Below are 20,522 nucleotides of genomic sequence, written 5' to 3' on the forward strand. Positions count from 1 at the left end.
TTCTATATCAACCCCTCTAAGCCTCAGGAACTGCAAAAGACCTGACAACTTGTGAAATGGCAGATTATGTATGAGTCAGGAAAGAGGGAGACTGGCAGGCTGGAGAAAGTATTTCCTGGCTTACAACATATGCTGGTACTGAAAATTTGCATCACTCCATAGGCAGAGCTGATAGTGTAAATTACATCTGGACATAGTATCATAGGCAAGGAGCTGGAAAGTATTGAGATGGTTCCTGGATGTACATCTAAGGTGAAGTTTGATCTATGAGAAATCATCAACCCAGCAATGATTTTTTTCTTTCTTCACATTGTGTCCTAAGCTGAGTTGACATATTTTCTTCGTCTTTTAGACTACTGTGCTTGGTGTTAAAGTGAATGAATTTGGCCTCACTTCTAACAATGTTAACCATCCTTTTCATGCTTTGTTCTAACATAATCCTGCTAGAGTGAGTTTCTCTGACTATGTATCCATGACACATTCAATATCCAACACCTATGCCACACTCAAAGAATCATGTTGCACTGTTCTCCTCATTACACTTGTCAACATCGTGATGGTTCTTTGTTGTCTTTCTTGTCGCAGAAGAATGGCATCCAACACTTGTCTTTTTACAAAATCCTGAGAAGCTACTTAGCCAAAGTTCATATTTGAGGAATATTTTGGGACAAATTAAACTATACACTACAGGGAGAAATCTTTTTTGAAAAATAAATGTTGATGCTTGATAAGCACTCTACCATTGAGTTCTAGCATCATCTGTTTATAAAATTCTATGCTTAGGAGGGGGATGTAGGTGGGTCCTAAAGTGCTTATCTAGTATATGTGCAAGGCTCTGGATTTAACCCTCATTACCAGTATATATACATGTATCATAATATCATAGCATGCACACACACACATATATACACATTTTACACACACATACATACATATATATATATATATATATATATATATTTCATAGCTTGGACTGGTTGGCTGGCCTTGAATTATCAATCTTCCTGCTTCAGTCTTCTGAATGTGGGAATTATAGAGTATGTCAACACATTTTGTTTGTACTATAGCAATCCTAAACATTTTGCTAAGCATTATGTTTAGTAAACATATAATGTTTAGTAAACACGTAATGTTTAGTAAAATAGAATCAACTTAAAGTTTACTATTTCAAGCATCTTTAAGTATACAATTCAGTGACAATAATTACATTCACATTGTTGTAAAAAAAAACTCTGTTCTATTAACTAATGTATGGTATATGCAGGAAAGGATTCCAGTGCTGTAACTTCTTTTGACAACTAACTTACAGTTTGACAAAGTAAACAGCAGGAATCTGGAACATGTATTGTTAGCAGGGGAGGGCAATCAGCCAGTTGGCCAGGGACAGATAAATGGAGAGAGGAAAAGTGGGAAAATGGAGTCATAATATTCAATATATATAATCATATATATACATATATACATATATATATGAAAGTTGGAACTAGATAAATTGAGGGGATTGGTGGGGTTGGGAAAGATGGAGATGAATGATGAAAGAAGTGGCACTGATCAAAATGCATTGTACTCAGAAACTAACATGTTGAATTGAAATCCCTTTGTACAACTAGTTAAGGATAATTTTTAAAGATTTTTTTAAAACATCTACCTTGAACTGGGAACCAGTGGCTCAGGTTTAAATCCTAGATACTAAGGAGGTTGAGATATGAGGGTTGTTGTTCAAAGCTAGCCCAAGCAGGAAAGTCTGTGAGATCTTACCTCCAATTAGTTCCAAAAAGTTGGAAATGGAGTTGTGGCTCAAAAAGTAATAGAGTGCTAGCCTTGAGCAAAAAAACTCAGGGTCAGCACCCAGGCTGAGGCCCTGAGCAAGCCCCAGATCCAGAGCACACGCACACAGACAAACACACACACACACACAGAATTCTACATTGAAGCTATACTAATTATTTCCAACATTATTCACTCTTGTTCAGCAGTAATAATTATTCAAACAAAAACTTTCAAGTTATCATCAGCTACTAGTAAATGGCGTATAAACAAAAGTTAACAACATGCAAATCAGATTTTGACTTTAATTCTCTTCAAAGTACTTTTAAATGAAGACAAAGTTCATGATGTATTAGACATTATTGAACCATCAGGCAAATATGTATGTTTGCTCTACGTAGGTATCAAAGAATTTCACTTTATTTTTTTGCCTTTTCCGTGGTTCAGAAGTTGCTATTTCAAAGCTATAAATAAAAGTTAACTGGAAATATGGAAATGTTCAGAGTAATGTTGCCTAGTGAATGAAGTTGCAATAATGGAGGAAAGACATGCAAGGAAGATTGGCAAAATTTAGTCTTTCTTTGATTTATTTCTGTAAAGGAAAAAGCAATGATGATTCAACAATTCTAAAATTCATTACTAATTTTAAACCGTTTAATGAAAAAAGTCTGAAAGTAAGAAAACTGAAATCTAAATTAATATAAAAAAAATCTGTTGTTTTTACCAAAAGAAGTCTGAGCTAGTACTATGACAAATTTCAAATTTAATAACAATGATTACTCCTCTTAGATTTATGAGTATATGAATTATCTGCTTAGGATCTCATTGTCTCTAGTAGCCTTGACATCACACGGCTTATTTTTTTTTCTTTTAAAACATTGTTTAATGATTATAGGTTGCATTATATCCAATATGCCCAAATTATACCCATATTCTAACCCCTGGTACTTATGAATCTGTTCTAACTTGGAAATAAAGTCTTTGAAAGTAAAATAAACGTAAGGTTCTTGGAATAAGGAGATCATGGGTTTTAGGAGAGGCCTAAATCCAATGATCATTGTCCTTCCATGAGGAAGGAAGTGATGACATACAGAGATATACAGAAACTAAGGAGAAGAACCAAGTCAAAAGAACCTGGGAACACAGAAGTAGAGATTAGAGTGGTATCTCAACAGGCCAAGGAATGCTAAGAATTGAAAACAATCACCAGAAACGAGGAGAGAGGTATGGAATAGATAGGATTTTCTTGGGTCTCTAGAAAATCCATCCCCAAAGACACCTTGATTTCAGGCCTCTGGCCTCCACAACAATGAGAGGAAATGTTTCTTTAATTTGTGCTAAATTTAGTATGGCAGTCCCAGGCTTTCTCTGTGTCCATAAATTTGTAGAACAAGACATCTTGTTATTTTATAGACCACTGTGGGGCACTGTAATCTGCATCTTTGGGAAGTAGACTTCAAATGCTCTTTAGTAAAAGCTTGTATGGGCTCTTTTGCAATCAATCTTTTATTTGGGAGAACAGTGTCACATTCGATATTCAGGAAAAAAGAATGTAAGCCATCACTGAAAGCTCTGTTCCCTTTTTTTGCCAAAACTTAACATTCTTGGAGGAGAAAGTTAACTATTAGCAACTACTTCCCTTAGAAGTAAAAACAATTTTTCTTTAAAATGATTTCTTGGTATAACTGTTCTTTATTGTGGTGCTGTAATATTTTGACTTTAATGAATCATTTGCACCTTGTCCTTCAATTAGCAATAACTTAAAAGAAAGTTGAGGAAGTGGAAGATGATGATCTATGTTCTTTCAGTGTTTTACCACATCTTCTGTGGGGTTTGGACTGTAAAACTGAATTTATGGTATACAAGATAAAAATTGAGGAGTAATTCTATTTAAATGTATGTGACCTTTCGTAGCTAAGCGAACAACTTCACGATGACTCAGTCCTCGAAACAGAAATTTTTAGAAACATTCTTGACAACTACATCGCTCCTCTCCCTATGAAACCATACTGCCATTCCCATCTAAAACTCTTTTCAATTTCTCTCAGTTCTCACTGTCTCTACAAAGGCTCCAGTCACTTCCTGATTAGATATTCACAGGATGTTTCTAACCGATCTCCCATCTTCACAATTTGTTCCAATCCATCATCCAACTACTTCGCTTCTAGGGTTACATTCTTTTCTAAAACAAATCACTTCCTGTGAATATAAATTCCCCAGCATGATACAAAAGGCCTTTTGTTCTGACACCTGTCTGGTTCCCTAGTCATTTCTTGTGACTCCCTCTACCCTCATTTTGTGCCTGTTTGAACAGATGTTGGTAGTTGCCTACTGAATATGTAATCTCTTTTTTCCCCTTATTCTTAGAGCTGTTTTATTTTGAGACAGCTAGTTGCTCAGCTTAAGGGAGATATATATATATATGTATATATATATATATATATGTGTGTATATATATATATATGTGTATATATATATGCATTTACATGTGTGTGTGTGTGTGTGTGTGTGTGTGTGTGTGTGTGTATCTTGTTTCAAGCCAGGACTGGTTAACTGATGCAGTTCCTGCCAATGAAAGGTAAGCAATGCTGGAAGCTCTGGGAAGAATATAGGAATAGTTTCTTCAGGGCTGGGAAGGTGGCTCAGTGGTAGAGTGCTTGCCTTGTATGCATGAGGCCCTGGGTTCTATTCCTCAGCACTACATAAGTAGAAAAATCTGGAAGTGGTGTTTTGGTTCAAGTTGTATAACGCTAGCCTTGAGCTGACGAGCTGAGGAACAGTGCCTAGGCTCAGAGTTCAGGCCCCATGACTGACCAAAAAAAAGAAAAGAAATAGTTTCCTCATTTTTATTTACTGGCTAAGTGGACTGAAGCCTAGAGATGGGGTAGTCTTCTGCTGGTATGTGACAAACACAAAAGATGCCAACCATCAGCAGCAGGCAGTGGTGCAGAGATGTGGAAAGAACCTGGGACATCAGAGCACTCATGGGTCACAATCCCTGAGCTGCCTATTTCAGTGCATATTTTTCTGAGAGAAAAAATTTCAATCTGAGTTTGGTTATTCTATTAAGTCATGTCACTTTAACATGCAACCAAAGGTAATTATTCTAACAACAAGGCCCATTAGTAATATGCCATTCATCTTTTCTGGAATAAGTTTTTACTCTCAAGCTTCCATTTCTTGGTAATTTCCCTTGTAGCCTGAAAATAATTCTTGTATTATTTACATAAAATGGAACTCACGTCATACCACTTCTTTTTACTTATTTATTTTTTTGTCAGTCTTGGGGCTTGAACTCTGGGTTTGGGCGCTGTCCCTGTGCTTTTTGGCTCAAGGCAAACGCTCTACTGCATGAGCCACAGCGCCACTTCTGCTTTTCTAGTGATTTATAGGAATCACACGGATTTTCCTGCCTGGGCTGGCTCTGAACTGTGATCCTCAGATCTCAGCCTCTTGAGCAGCTAGGATTACAGATGTGAGCTAGTGGTGCCTGACCCATACGACTTCTTAAATGCATTTCACAACCCCTCCCATTGTAATTATTGCTTTATCTTTGTGCCTGGCAGTAGGAACATAGCCTAAATTAAGTAAGAAATGTCACTTCCCTCCAACAGCTCTCTGGAACCTAAATCTTGTCTGTCACGGCAAGTAAGTCCACCTATTAAGGCATTTTTTTCACTCTTCTATTAGCAAATCTGAAAAAAATTAACTCATAGATTATGAAATAAAAAAGAGAAACTAGCATTTAAGGCACAGACATAAAGGTACATACCTGTAATCTCAGCATCCAGAGGCTAAGGCAGGAGATAGCAAGTTCAAGGCCAGTCTAGGCTATATAGTAAGACCGTGTCTCAAAATGAAAAGTTAGATTAACAAATTAATATTTAGAAATACGTAATTAAATACATAAATAATATTATGGAATAGATATATAAATGTAATGATATATATTTGCAATTAGCTTATGCGTTAGAATATATACACATGTGTACTTACATCTGAACATGGGGTATGTATAGTATGCTTGTGTGTTTATATGAAAGGTGTAAATATTTATATGAAAGAGTATATTATTTACAATAGAAATGGTTCTGTTTTGTACTAACACCAGTCACCCTTACTCTTGGATAATGTCTCTTGAACTTTTTAAATGTTAATAAAAGCTCATCTGAGAATTTTTACTAAAGATCCTTAGGGCAGGGCCTATGAATCCTAATTCCTAACAAGCTCCAAGATTTTGTAGACACTGCTGCTTCCATTGCAACACTTAGAGTAGCAAGGATATAATGAAGTCATAAGCTAAGTGGGTACAAGCCAAATATCTCTTTCAATACAGGCACAGAGCTTTTATCTCCATTTTGCCATATTCTTCTCTGAGAACCCACCTAAGAGAATATACTCCTTGAAGACAAGTAGATCTGTTGATCTACTTTCCAGCACTTGGTATCCATCAGACACTTAGTCATTCTGAAAACTATCTACCACATTAGCATTATTACATGTGGGGCATGCTTTATGGACTGTATGTATTTGTACTAAGGGTAGGAAGTCAAGGAGCTTGCCAAATGGGGAGAGATTACATGAGTTTCATAGATTGCTTAGTTTTCATAGATTACATGAGTTTTCATAGATTGCTTGCTGGACTGATGGAATTTTGAGCAGCAGAAACTGGAAAGATGCAATTGCATCCATGAGAATTATGGGTAAAAAATTCAGAACATGCTTTGTGAGTGGGAGGAAGTAAGAAGAAAGAACAATCAAAAGATTTTGGTGGATAAGAAAAAAAGTTAAAGTACGGTAGGAAAGAAAAGAAGGATGAAAGCATTGATAGGCAGAAAAAGTAAGGAAGTCTGCTTGAAGGAAGTCAATAAAACTGCAAAACAAAAGCAGTGTGTAGAAATTTGTCTTTAAGGTTCCTCTTATTGAGCTGAGCATCCATTAGGGTTTAGAACACAATAGGTTAAAATGCATAAATAAAAGTTCCGGCTTTTGAGGAGCTTAGACTTGTAAAATGGTAAAATGCTTTATTTTTCTATTTTTGTCTCAAACAAATCGATATTATTTATCAGGGAGAAAAGAGAGAGAATCACATTCTATCTTGAGAACTACAAAGATGAGACCATAAGGGAAAATGAACTATGAGGTCAGGAGAGCTTGGTGTGTCTTGGCCAGACGCTGGAGAAAGTGGATCAGAGCTATCTTTGATATGGTCCTCATCTAGTGTGGCTTGGTGGGGGGAACGTCGAGGAAAGCCACTCTGAAAATTAGATTTTCATCTTCTTTCAACTATGTATTTCTTGCATAATGAGCTTCCTTGTTCTGTTTGGCAATGGGTCTTTCTACCTTACTGCCACCTTACTTAGAAGCTTCCCACTTGGCTTTCTCTAAACCTCAAGGACAAAAGGTGACACAAAGTTTGGAGTGGAGATATGAATTATCCAGAGTATGAAGTGATGAACAGTCTCTACTGTCCCCCAAAAGTAGGATATATAGTTTATGCCTGTGAATAAATGCATTCACAAGGCTATCTATGTCTGTATAAAAGCTTTATTTATGCATTCAACCAATCATGGATGGGAAATATCTGTGAAAAATAATTGCACACTCTTCTCATTATTATTTTCTCAACCACAAAGTATGAGACATACTTGCATAAAATTAGCATAGTGTTAGGTATTAGAAATAATCAAGAGATGATTGTTAAGTATACAGAAGGATATACATAGGTTATATGTAAATACTGTATCATTTTACTTAAATTTTGCCTTCATCCCTAGATTTCTTTATCTTTGTGGAGCCATGGAACCAAATCCCATGGATACCCAATGGGCAGGTGAGTTCTACATGCACGTAGACCTTGATTTGAAGACAGGCTCTGTCCACCACTAGTATGTGACTTTGACATCTTCAAACCTAAGTTTTCTTCATCAGTGAAAAGTTGGTAAGAAATGATACATATTCATCATAGAGATAAATCATTTAGCACAGTGTCTAGCACAGAAAAATATATAGCTAATCATATAGATCATTTTTTTTCACATACGCAGATCCTCAGTGTCTCTAGTGCATAGTTGTCCACTAGTTCATTAAGCTTATGAAGTTCACAACAGGAACTGGGTTTGACCTAAAATTCAAACTTGTCTTTTGAGAAAAGATCTCCAGTTATATAAATTTACTTTTATATATGGATAAAGACAACTTATAAATGAACTATTAAGTTCACTCATAAGTGTACTAAAAATTGGTATTTTAATGTTAAAATGATCATGTTCTTGAAATTTCTGATGATAAATCTAGTATTGCATAAGTGGCTTATTTCTCTTGGAGAATTTACCATGTGATCTACACACAATCATAAATATTCAGTGTGACAGAGGTTGGAAATCTATTCTCTAAGTCCTGTTACATTGGGAAATCCAGTTACACTAGTTTTCCCAACATCTGTCTGACTTAAGCATGGCCATGTCACTGTCTAGCCAATGTGATATAAGATATGTTATTACCTATCCAGGCTCCTGTAACTTTCCACAGATGATCCTTTGTAACTTCATTTTCTATGGTCTTGGTGTAGAAGCAGAGAAGAAAAAACAATCTTTTTCTTTCTACTCATTTTAAGAACATCGGCCAGAACCCGACAAATTACACTGAAAAAGAGAGATCAATAATGGGAAAGTATATTTGTTATTTTTATTATAAATTGGGTGTGATGTGATACTCTCCATTAGGAAATGAAACTTAAAGAAAAGATTAAACCTAAGCATTTTATACTATATTTGATGAAGAACGAGAAAGTGTAGAAAAAATGTAATAGGACCAAAGAATATAAGCTGACTCTAGTCAGCTGGGGGAAACAGCAAGTCTGTTCACTCAAATTCCTTACCATGTTTCTGTGTCTGAGGTAAGGGTGTGCTTTCCACTGGGTATAGTTAGGCTATGTCTCATGTGATGGTCTCATGATCGACCTCAGGGGAAGGTCAGAGACTCCTATTATTGTGATCTCTCAGATTCCCTCGGTGCAAAATATTCAAAATGTCAACTTGTTATGCATTTGAGAACCCTATTACAGAAGACAGTGAACTTGGAAGCCATCTGCTGGCAGAGCCCAAAGACAGACGAAGCATGCAACTGCTTTCCAGATTATAAGAGAGCCATCTGCTAGTCAGAATCAGCCATTTTGACCTTACACAGTGAGAAATAAAGTTCAGTTATTTATACATCTTTATACAGTTTCTGGTGCTAACTTTACAGTAGATTGCCTACTCTGTTTAATGCACTTGGAGTTTTATAATTCTGTAGAAGGATATAATGATAGTCATACTCAATTAGAATTATTTTGAACTGGCTACAGTTCCCAATGCTCTTTACATAAAATATTTTGTCAAAATGTATATGTATATACATAATTAAGTATACACCTGTTCAAAGATGATTGGAGTAGCCTAATTGTATACAATGAAAATAATCTTCTAATCTGAACAGTTACTGTTTTATTCAGAGTTAAAACAATCATTTAGAATGTGTCTAGATTCTCCAATGAAATGCAACATAGAAACTGTAGAAACTATTTTGGACAGAAAAAATAATATTATGAGTACATTTCAAGATGTGAGTTGCTTTTATTATAATATGCACAAGTAACTGAACTCAAACTAGAGAATAAACAGAACTTCTTTTTGAAAATAAATTTTAATGAGTAGTGTTAAACCAGCAACACCACCTCTTCCAGACACACACTCAAAGCATAAAAAAGGTAATAACAAGTCAAAATTTCAAAGTTCCCTCTATGGGTAAGTGAAGGGCAGGAAATTTGGCAAAATAGTTGAGAAGTGAACATCAGAGAACAAAATACAAAAAAAAAAACCCTAATAAATCTTTCTGGGGTCCATTAGCATTCTTGGTACTTGTACTTGTATATTCATATTATTAATAATGATGCCTTTCGTATTTCATAAGTTTACAACTATTGGCTGTAATATATTGCCCAGTGCTTAAACCAAATTAAACTAAAGGAATTTCTGCATCTTTTCACTGCAGAAATAGAAAATTGATTTCTATATAAGAGATTATTGTGGGAATAAATTACTAGATTTTCAGATTTGCTCTTCTTTATATATCTCAGTATCATATGTAGGCAAGTTATCATTTATAATAGCTTAGTATTTTAAAAACTTGATTAATTTTCAAATATTGGGATGTACAAAAATATATTTTCTTATGATGCATGTATATTTTGTAAACTTAAACCAGCAAAGTTCTGTGACCTTGTTAATTTATAGGGATAGCCTTTTAATCCTTTATTACCTGCTCCTCTAATCAAAAGTTAGGTGGCTTTTGTATTAATTAACATGGGTTACTTTTCTGCTCACCAACTTTTTCACCTTTTAGGCGCCAAAGGTTTCCCTCAGGTATCAAGCAAGAATGAATAAGTTGTGGTACTTCATAAAATGACTCAGCTTGATTTTGTTTATTTTCTCTCTCTTTCTTTTCTCTTATTTCTTCTCTTTCTCTTTCTGAGAAGATTTATATGTAGTGTTTTAAGGTCAGCAAATGAACAAGCGCAGGATGAACCTGACCTGAAGATAGGTTATGATGACCTGTACTGTGGTGTGGTTTTGCTCTGGAAATTAAATACAAAAGTCTAGCTGGAAGCTTCTCCCTCCCGTGTTCTCTTCAACTTTTAATCTTCTTCAAGTATTTTTCTTTCTGGTCCCTGTTGGCATTTCAGTTTGTAATAGCTGTAAAGGGAAAGGTAGAGAATCAGAGTTAATAGTTACAATAAATGAGCATAAACTTTGTTTAAAAAATCAGCTTACAAAGGGAGTGTGTTAGTTCATTTCTGTAATCACAGCTATTCAGGAGGTGGAAGTAAATGGATCTCAGTTCGAGGCTGGCCAGTGAAGTAAAGAATAAGACCCCATCTGAAAAACAAAGTACTGCCAGAAAAAATAAAAATCAACGAATACCTTTATTCTAGAAAAAAGAGAAATAATGGCTCTAGTACCACTTCAAAACAAGTGTATTCATAACAGATGATCCAAAAGACAGAAACTACTGTTAAGAGACTTTAAAGTAAGTCTCTATTGGATTTTCTTCCTCTGCGCTAGATAAAGAAAACTAAGACAAAGAAATATTAACTCTTGAATAAGTATTAATATGTTATCTTTTCATCTATACTTGTTTGGATCTCTCAGATTTGTTTAGTTAGTTATGCACTTTCTCAAGAAGTTAATGGAAATATGGATTTCACAATGGTTCTCTAAATTTCAAGTCAGAATGTGGCACTCCTTTTAAAATTAATTAATTAATTGTGTGTGTGTGTGTGTGTGTGTGTGTGTGTGTGTGTGTGTTGTGTACTGGTCCTAAGACTTGAAATCAGGGCCTGGGTGCTATTCTGAGCTCTTTTTGCTCCAGGCTAATGTTCTACCACTTGAGCCACATTTCCACTTCTAATTTTTTTTTATTGTAGTTTATTGGAGGTAAAAGTCTTTCTTGTGCAGGTTGACTGAACCATGATCCTCAGATCTCAGCTCCATGAGTTGTTAGGATTATGGGAGTGAGCCACCAGTTCCCAGGCCACCTTTTGCATTCCTACTTAAATAGTGGCACTGAGATTAACATTGTGTATTGGTTCAACCTTTACATTACCCTTCTCTGTTTCCATTAATGACTTGATAAAAGAAAAAGTTTAGACAAAATAAATTAAGCAGAACTCACTTGGACATTAAAAGATTCATATATGGGCCACACTCAAATCTGAGGAGGTTCAGAGAGCAGTTTGTGGAAGAAAAGGACAAAATAGTTGGATTGATTATAACTGAGCTTATCAGAATATGACCATAGTCTATGATAGCCTGTGACTAGTGAAAGCTAGGCTGCCTGTGATTGGCAGAGACCCAGCTATCTGTCCAACAAAATATACTCCTAAGTTAAGCTTTGTTATATTTTTGTACTCATGTTGTAATTATTCTATGTGGAAACATAATATACCAGCCCAGTCTCAGGCCAGTGGCCTCCTGTTTCTTTAACAGGCTGTAACTCTATGTGAAGCAGTTCTAAACAGAATTTCCAAAAGGAGGTGGGGGTCAAGGGGAGAAAGATAGATGAGTGAAGAGAAGAAGGTTGGGGAGAATTCAGTCACAAAAGTCAATGCATATCGTAGAAAATTAAGAAAAATTCAAGGAAGGAATAGGGTTGGTAGGGATGCAGGAGAATGATGAAGATGATGATATTGATCAAGATGCATTATATTCATAAACTGCTTTGTTGCATGGCAACTCCTTTGATTAACTGAAGATAATAAAAAGGGGGTAGAGGTGGGGGGAGAGATGGGAGGGCAGGGATGGTAAGGGGAAACAAAGGAGGAGGTAACAATGCTTGATAAGAAAGGTACTCATTTCCTTGCTCGTGTGATTGTAACCCCTCTGTAAGTATTTTCACAATAAAAAAGTTATTAATAAGAAAAGATAATTAAAAATGTAGAAGTCTTTCAAGTGAAGCTAAATTGAAGGTAATGGATTCATAGGGATTGTATATTGCATGTTATTTTCTTTTCTTAAATATGAGCAAATATGAATAATTGGGAAACCAAGTACAGTGGCTCAAACCCGTAACTGTAGTTATTTAGGTGGAAGAGATATAAGAATGAAGGTTAGAAGCCAGTTCAGGCAAAAGTAAGTTCTAGAGACTTCATCTCACCCAGTGGCTGGGCCTAGTGTCCCAAGATTGTTGTTCCCATTATGAGAGAAAACAATGATTGGGTGTAGTGGTGTGTACCTGTCATTCACAACAACACTGAGGAAATAAAAGTAGGAGGATGGTACAACAGTCAGGACTTAAAAGTGAAAAAAACCAAGGATAAACCAAGGATAAAACTTGAAAATAATCAAGGGGAAAAAAAGGAACTGGAGACAAAACGCAACTAGGAGAGTACTGAAATACCCTGAGTTCAATCTCCAGTACCTCTAAAAAGTAACAGTTGAATGAATATAATAGATTTTATTTTAAAAATTTATTTTATAGAATAGGGCAAATAAAACTAGATCCTAAAGTAACAATTACAGGTATAAACAGATGAGATTATTATTTATATTTTTCCTACTTAATTTTCACTTTTAGTTGTTCGTATCATTCATGTACCTCAAAAAGAAAAACAAAGGCCCAAACAATGCAAACTAACAACAACAGTGGTTTCCTTCAGCCTGATCTTTCCCCCATAGGGTTTTTGGGAGTCCCAGAAGGAACTGCTCAGGAATATTTAAGACCTATTTGATTTGGCAAATTTTGGACTATAATCCTTCCTGGTTTTGAACAAGATCATGATAAATTAGCCACAATTTTGGCCCTTCCATACAAAAAGAGATAAGGTGATCAGATGCTTAACATATAGCAAAAAGAAATCTTGAAATAGATTTAAAAATAAAAGCTAGCTGGGCACCAGTGGCTCACGCCTGTAATCCTAGCTACTCAGGAGGATCAGTGGTTCAAAGCCAGCCCGAGTGGGAACGTCTGTGAGACTCTCTTTTTAAAATTATTTTTTTATTTTTACAGAGGGGTTACAATTACATGGGCAAGATAATGAGTACATTTCTTATCAAGCATTGTTGCCTCCTCCTATGTTTCCCCTTCCCATCCCTTCTCATTGCCCCACCCCCTCTACTCAATCCTTCCCCCTCACCAAACTTGTAAAGTTCTTTTTTTGGGGGGAAGGGGGGGGTCTGGTCGTGGGGCCTGTACTCTGGACCTGGGCACTGTCCCTCAGCTCTTCAGCTCAAGGCTAGCACTCTACCACTTGAGCCATAGCGCCACTTCTGGCTTTTTTCTTCTTGCTTATGTGGTGCTGAGGAATCGAACCCAGGGCCTCAGGCATGCAAGGCAAGCGCTCTACCACTGAGCCACCTTCCCAGCCCTTTAAAGTTCTTTTTTTTGACATAACGACTTGTACAGCTTGCAATGGGTCCACCTGTATCCCTATTTAAACAATTTGTTTTTTCCCTTCCCCTCCACAAATTATACCAACATCAAGTACAGTGAAAGCAGGGGTTATACCGTGGGGGAGGGACATACAAAGCAACAAAGAAATAATCTTATAAATATGTTAGAAACAATCACATGAAAGAAAAAAATCATTTGAATACTTATCTTGGGGTTCAAGTAAGACTCTTATCTCCAATAAACCACTCGAAAACCAGAAGTGGTGCTGTGGCTCAAGCAGTAGAGTGCTTGCCTTGAGCTGAAGAGCTGAGGGACAGTGCCCAAGCCCAGAGTTCAAGCCCCATGACTGACAAAAAAATTAATAAATAATAAATAAATAAAAGCTAAAGAAACAACAAAGGGGAGATGTAGAAATGAAGGCCATTGACTGCAATCATGCCATGGAAAGTGGACTGGCTGGAAGTGGGCTCCTAGGACTTCACACAGATTGTAGAACTTACTTGGTCACTTTGCTGCGTGCAGATGCCTGGCAAGGGGAGAGAAAGGGAACAAAATGGTAGTGATTTAAATGTTGCCATTTTCTAGGAGGAAGCTATTGCAAATGATGAAAAAGGGGCTCCCAAGATTGTTTCTACCTTTCAGCTGCTCAAGTGAGCTCTGCTGAGCAGATGCCATGGGTAACTGAAAGCCAGCTGTGTCTCAGCTCCTCTGGAATTGATAAATGATGAAAGGCAGGGCAGAAAGCCCTGAGATGTTTCAGCTTAAAAGCTATGCCAATTCAGTTCAACCCAGTGCAAGATCTTTATTTAGCATGAATAAAACTATACCTTTGCGTTTCATTTAGGAATTCCCTGAATGAAAACCGCCATGAAGTCTTTTCCCTCTCCAAGAGACTCTGGGGATTCAGCCTAATGTAATGGTCAGGACACAGCATAGCACCTGCTAACATGAGCAGTTAAATTCCAAATTATCCCACACAGACAAAAAGATAGTGATCAAGATACCTTGAGTCCTTGGCCATGCTGGAAGAGGAAAATGTTAAATGTAGACTTTTCTCCACTTCAGATTTTCACAAAAGAAATTTCCACCCAAGTATTATAGACAAAGAAGCAAAGATAATTCTGGAGTGGTAACTCACTGATCTGTATTAACCTTTAACCCAATCAGACATAGCAGAAAGACAGCAGATTAAAAGTCAAGCATTTCAATCCTATCCTCACATGCTGTGATTCTGACAGAAGACTTCATTTTTGTGTTTGTTTATTTCAACCTTAAATTTCAACCTCCTGAGTAGCTAGGATTACAGACGTGAGCCCCTAGTGCTCAATTTGTGTCCGTTTATTCTTGTCCTATTATATTTCATTCTGAATACATAAGGTAAACATTTTATGGCTTAAATATTAATAAAGATATCAGGAAAGGTTTTATTACGAGTCAAACTTCCTCTGATCTGAGTTTTCAATGTCTAGCATATTGCCAGAATCAGCCATTCAATAACTGTTACGTGTTATGTGAGAAACCCCTCCTTTGGCCACAACCTTGAACTCAAGGTATGCTTTATTATAACTGAATTTTGCAAGTGATCTTTTCAGGAGAAAGTCAAACAAGGAGGCCAGGTCAAAGCATGGGCCGGCAGAAGCCTTTCCTGACTATCGGCAGGAAGCTGACAAAACTCCAGGTGAAATCTATGGGAAAACTGCTTTGGCTTTTAGGATCTTAGAATGGGATATGAAAGGAATTAACAGCATCCAGTTATTTTTGACATTCAGATAACAAGAGGAAACTTGGGATATAGAAACAAGCAGAAAAAAGAATCCTTACTAAAACAGTGAACAGATACCTAATATTCTTTTTATTTGTGCTTACAGCTTCACTCCTGCCCTTCTCCTCTGTATGGTCTGCTCTCTGGACCAACAAACCTTAGGATCAGCTCAACTGCTCTGTTCAGGCCTGTGCAGCTTTTTGGTCTAAATTTTTCTGAAAATACACATTCCTGACTTTCTGGCTCATTCCATTGCTCTCATCTCCTTCAATCCTTTCTGATCTACTTGATTAAGTGGGTGTTTCTAGAAATCCTGTCTTAAAATTCTTATTTAAACAAATAATTTTAATATGTGTGGCAGCAGATGCTACGTATTTTCTTGTATTCACTTTGAATTAATCTTTTAAAAGTTCTGCCTTTATACTTTGATAAAAGTGCATAGTAAAAAGAGTAAAAAGATTATACAAGAGTTGTTATGAACAATACCATTCTCTGCCCAATTACTGCCCCAGTACTTTATCTTTCTTCCTTAAGAAAACACTTGAGATTCTGAGGCAGGAGGGAGGGGGTAGGGAGGGGGAGGGAGGGAAGGGAAGGAGAGAGATAGAGGAGAAAATGAGAGAAAGAGGAAAGGAGGCTATGTGCAAGTTCATGTAAGCACTCATATTCATTGATCTCAACTATATTCTTTTTCTCTGCCTGTTTTTGTTTTTGTTTTTTACAGTACTGGTGTTTGATCTTCACACTCTAAGTAGGTGTCACACCACTAGGCTACACCATTATCACTTTTTTGCACTGGTTATTATTGATGATATTCCTTTGTACCAAGAGGTACATCTGGATGGTGAGCTGTCTATTTTAGACTTCCTATTGTAGCTCATATGACAGGCATGCATTGCCTCATCTGGCTTCCTTCTGCTAAGATGGGTTTTCAAGGACTATTCTATCTGAGCTGACTTGGAACTATGATCTCTCTGTCTGATCTCATCCTGTGTAGCAGGGATGGCAGGCACATATCACAGTGTTCAGTTATTGGCTAAGTAAAAGTCTTGTGACTTTTTTTTCTTTGCTTGGGCTGGATTCAAATGTCAATTTTCTTGATCTCAGCCTCCCAAGTAGTTAGGATAACAGGTATGAGTCATTTGTGCCTGGCTTCAACTATAAATTTCATCATGACATTTTTTTTTTTTTGGTCGATCATGGAGTCTGACTTTGAGCCTAGGCGCTGTCCCTCAGCTCTTCAGCTCAAGGTTAGTGCTCTGGCACCTGAGCCACAGTGCCACTTCCAGCTTTTTCTGCTTATGTGGTGCTGAGGAATCGAACCCAAGGCCTCATGCATGCAAAGCAAGGACTCTACCACTGAGCTACCTTCCCAGCCCATGACATACTTTTTGATTTTGAAAATTTAGCCCTTGATATCGTATTATGGAGAGGAGATATTACCTGTCCAATAATATACATTCCCATACTCATTCCTATTTACCTTTTTCTATTCTATCCAAGGCATTATATAATAATTTGTTTAGGTAAATTATAAGGTGTTTAACATTGTTTTATTTACATATCATTCACATTTAAATTACATGACATAAAATTTCCTTTCTTTTTTTTTGTCGGTCATGGGGCTTGAACTCTGGGCCTGGGCGCTGTCCCTCAGCTCTTCAGCTCAAGGCAAGCGCTCTACCACTTGAGCTACAGCGCCACTTCCAGTTTTCTGGTGGTTTATTGGAGATAGGAGTCTCACGGTCTCTCCTGCCCGGGCTGGCTTTGAACCGCGATCCTCAGATCTCAGCCTCCTGAGTAGCTAGGATTACAGGCGTGAGCCACCAGCGCCCGGCAAAATTTCCTTTCTTATATGGTGCATATTCATTACATAAGTTCATTGCTCTTATAATTGTCTTGTTTTTTCTTTGGCTTAGTTCTGAGCATACATATTGTTAAGCTATCCCTATACCCTTTTCTAGAAGGGCAAGTCTCATCTTAGTATGTACAAGAATTCATTTCTTCTCCTTAGAAATAGTCTTACTCCTCCTTCTGCCTGAATGGTTCATTTGATAAAGCTTTGTGGTTTTTGCTTTGCTCCATATAGCTCCATAGATTTCCTGTGCTCAAAGTATCAGAGGCCACAAATAAGTCATTTTTTAAACATTGAATTAATAATAATATAAATGACATACATCACAGATCCACAAAGGATAAAGCTCCTTTAATTATGTATACACATATATGTATATATGAATATTAAATCACATTTTGTGTCTAAAATTATAGTTTTTTGATGCCATTCCACTTAAATATTCCTTTTCAACACTCATGAATTAGTATTTACAATTTTAACGTATTACCATTCAAGAGGGTAGCAAGGGCAGTCCAAGATGTGTTAAATATATATCACACTTAAATCATGCAGAAAACAAGTGCCTTTTTGCATTTGGAATTTCAGCTACCTTTATATAGCCTGAGTAAAATAGGTGTCAGATTGTAATGTGCTCAAGTGGAGCAATTCATATTTTATGCTTTCAAAGACTAACAAGGTGATATTCACAATGTTCAAATATGGACTTAAATACCTGTCACTAGCAGTCCTACACAGAATTGCAGCCAAGATTTTTGCAAAATCCATAAGCTGCTTCTGATTTGTACAGGAAAATGCAGACAGCAATTATTGACAGAGGTAATCTTGAATAAGAACAAAGAGAGCCAGCTGTCAGAAGTCAAAATTTGTGCTATTGCTGCAGCAATGCCACAGTGTGGTATCAGTGTACAGACAGACTGATGGGGTAGAACAAATGCACACCTGCAGGGTCAGTTGATTTCTAACAGGATGGCCCTGCAGTGCAGTGTAGAATGGTCTCTTAATATATAATGCTGGAGTAAGAAGAAAACCAGAGTAGCATGACAGACTATAACACTTAATCTCTTATATGTTACATATTCATTGAATACACCTTTTATGTTCCCTGTTTTTTAAGAATTGCCTTATGCTTTTTCTTTGCCTAGTTTTGAACATACATATTATTAATGCATCCTTAAAATTAACCCATCTAAAATGTGACTTATACCCTGCAAGAAACGAGTTCTATTGGACTTAGACCTAAATAGAAAAGCAAAACAATAAAGTTGGAAAAAGTCTGTAGGAACAGATCCTTACGACTTGGGAATAGACAAGCGCTTTAAAAGATTCTATTAATTTGCCTGGAACATGCCAGTGGCTTAGATCCTAACTACTTAGGAGCCTGAGGTCGGAGGATCCTGGTTCAAAGCCAGCCTGAGCAGGAAAGACTCTTCAATTAATCAACAAAAAAGCAAAATGGAGCTGTGGATCAAGTGGTAGGGTGCTGGCTTTACACACACACACACACACACACACACACACACACACACACACACACACACACACACACACACACACACACACACACAGTGTATAAACTGGACTACATGAGAATTAAGAAATTCTCTATCTCAGAAGGTTCCATAAGAAAGTTCAAAGGCAAACCACCATATACAGGAAAAGTATATTTATGATATACATGTTTGAAAAACGGAAAATTGGTAAGAAAAAGATAATTTAATAAAAATTGTCAAAAACACATAAATAGGCACTTTTGCTATAAACTTCTGATCACTAACAAGCTGGATAAGATGTTTAATATTATCAACCATTAATGAAATTAGAACTGTGAGATTTCTTTATATCCCCACAAGAATGATTAAACCTTTAAAAAGATAATTGTTTGAGGAAGTGGAAAAATTTGAATTGTTTTATATTGCTCATGGGAATGTAAAATGTGATAGTCAACATAACAAGTATAGTGATTCCATAAAAATTTGAATAAAAACTTACCAAATAATTCAGCAATTCAAATCTAGGTATTTTAAAAAATGTTGACAGCCAGAGCCTGGACAGATATTTATACATCAATATTCATAGCAATGTTGTTCAATAGCCTTAAAGTAGTAGAACCCAATATCCATCAACAAAGAAATGGGTAAAATAAATTGTGTAATACTATGAGATGGAATATTACTCAGCTTTAAAAATAAAAATTATGATCCTTGGATGAATTTTGAAGATGTTAAGTGAAATAAATCAGACATAAATGACGTATTTCATATAATTCTTTTTACATTAGGTACCTAGAACAAATTCATAGAGAACAGAATGTAAAATGATAAGAACCATGCACTGGTCGGCTATGAGCATGGGGAGTTATTGACGGGCAGCGTGCAATGAGAAGCCTTTGGAGATGGGCAGTGAGAATCTGCATCCTTAAGATAGTCCAAATAATAATTTTTGTGTTATATAAACATTACCACAATGGAACACTCCTGTTGGGGCATATATAAAATGTTTAATTTTAATTTGTATTGATAGATATGTAAATTGGCACACATACTTTCACAAATCTCTTATCAGCATCTACAGAAACTGAATACTGTACCTGCCTCAGCTACTATCCATAAATGAGAGTCATATACACAAATAGGATAGAAGTATTATTCAAAGAATGGACAAGTACTTATTTGTCATCTCTAGCTGGGGCTCCAGTGGCTTATATCTGCAATCCTAGCTACTCAGGAAGCTGAGAGCTAAGGACTAAGATTCAAAGCCAGCCTGGGCAGGAACTTCCATGAGACTCTTATCTGTAAGGAACTACCCCAAAAGCTAGAAGTGAAGCTGTGGCTCAAGTGGCAGAACACCAGCCTTGAGCAAAAAAAGCCTAGGGACAGTACCCAGGCCCTGAATTCAAACCCCAGAACCAGCACACACACACACACACACACACACACACACACACACACACACACACACACACACAAAACACATAATTTATTGTATAGTCAAAACATGAAAAACCACCATATGTCTATCATCAGTATAATGACAAATCTACTGGATTAGCACAGGAAACATAATTTGCAGGGCTCACTGTAAAGCTGCCATAAATATGTCTTGCTGGGAAGTATAAGGTGCTCCCAAGGAGACTTAATAACAAACCCTGCACTCGCTATCTCTCTTCTCCTGATTTACTTTCACAAATGCCTCACTGTAGATGGA

The sequence above is a fragment of the Dipodomys spectabilis genome, unplaced genomic scaffold (assembly GCF_019054845.1).
Source record: "Dipodomys spectabilis isolate Male_0828 unplaced genomic scaffold, ASM1905484v1 ptg000095l, whole genome shotgun sequence".
In the NCBI taxonomy this organism is placed as follows: Eukaryota; Metazoa; Chordata; class Mammalia; order Rodentia; family Heteromyidae; genus Dipodomys; species Dipodomys spectabilis.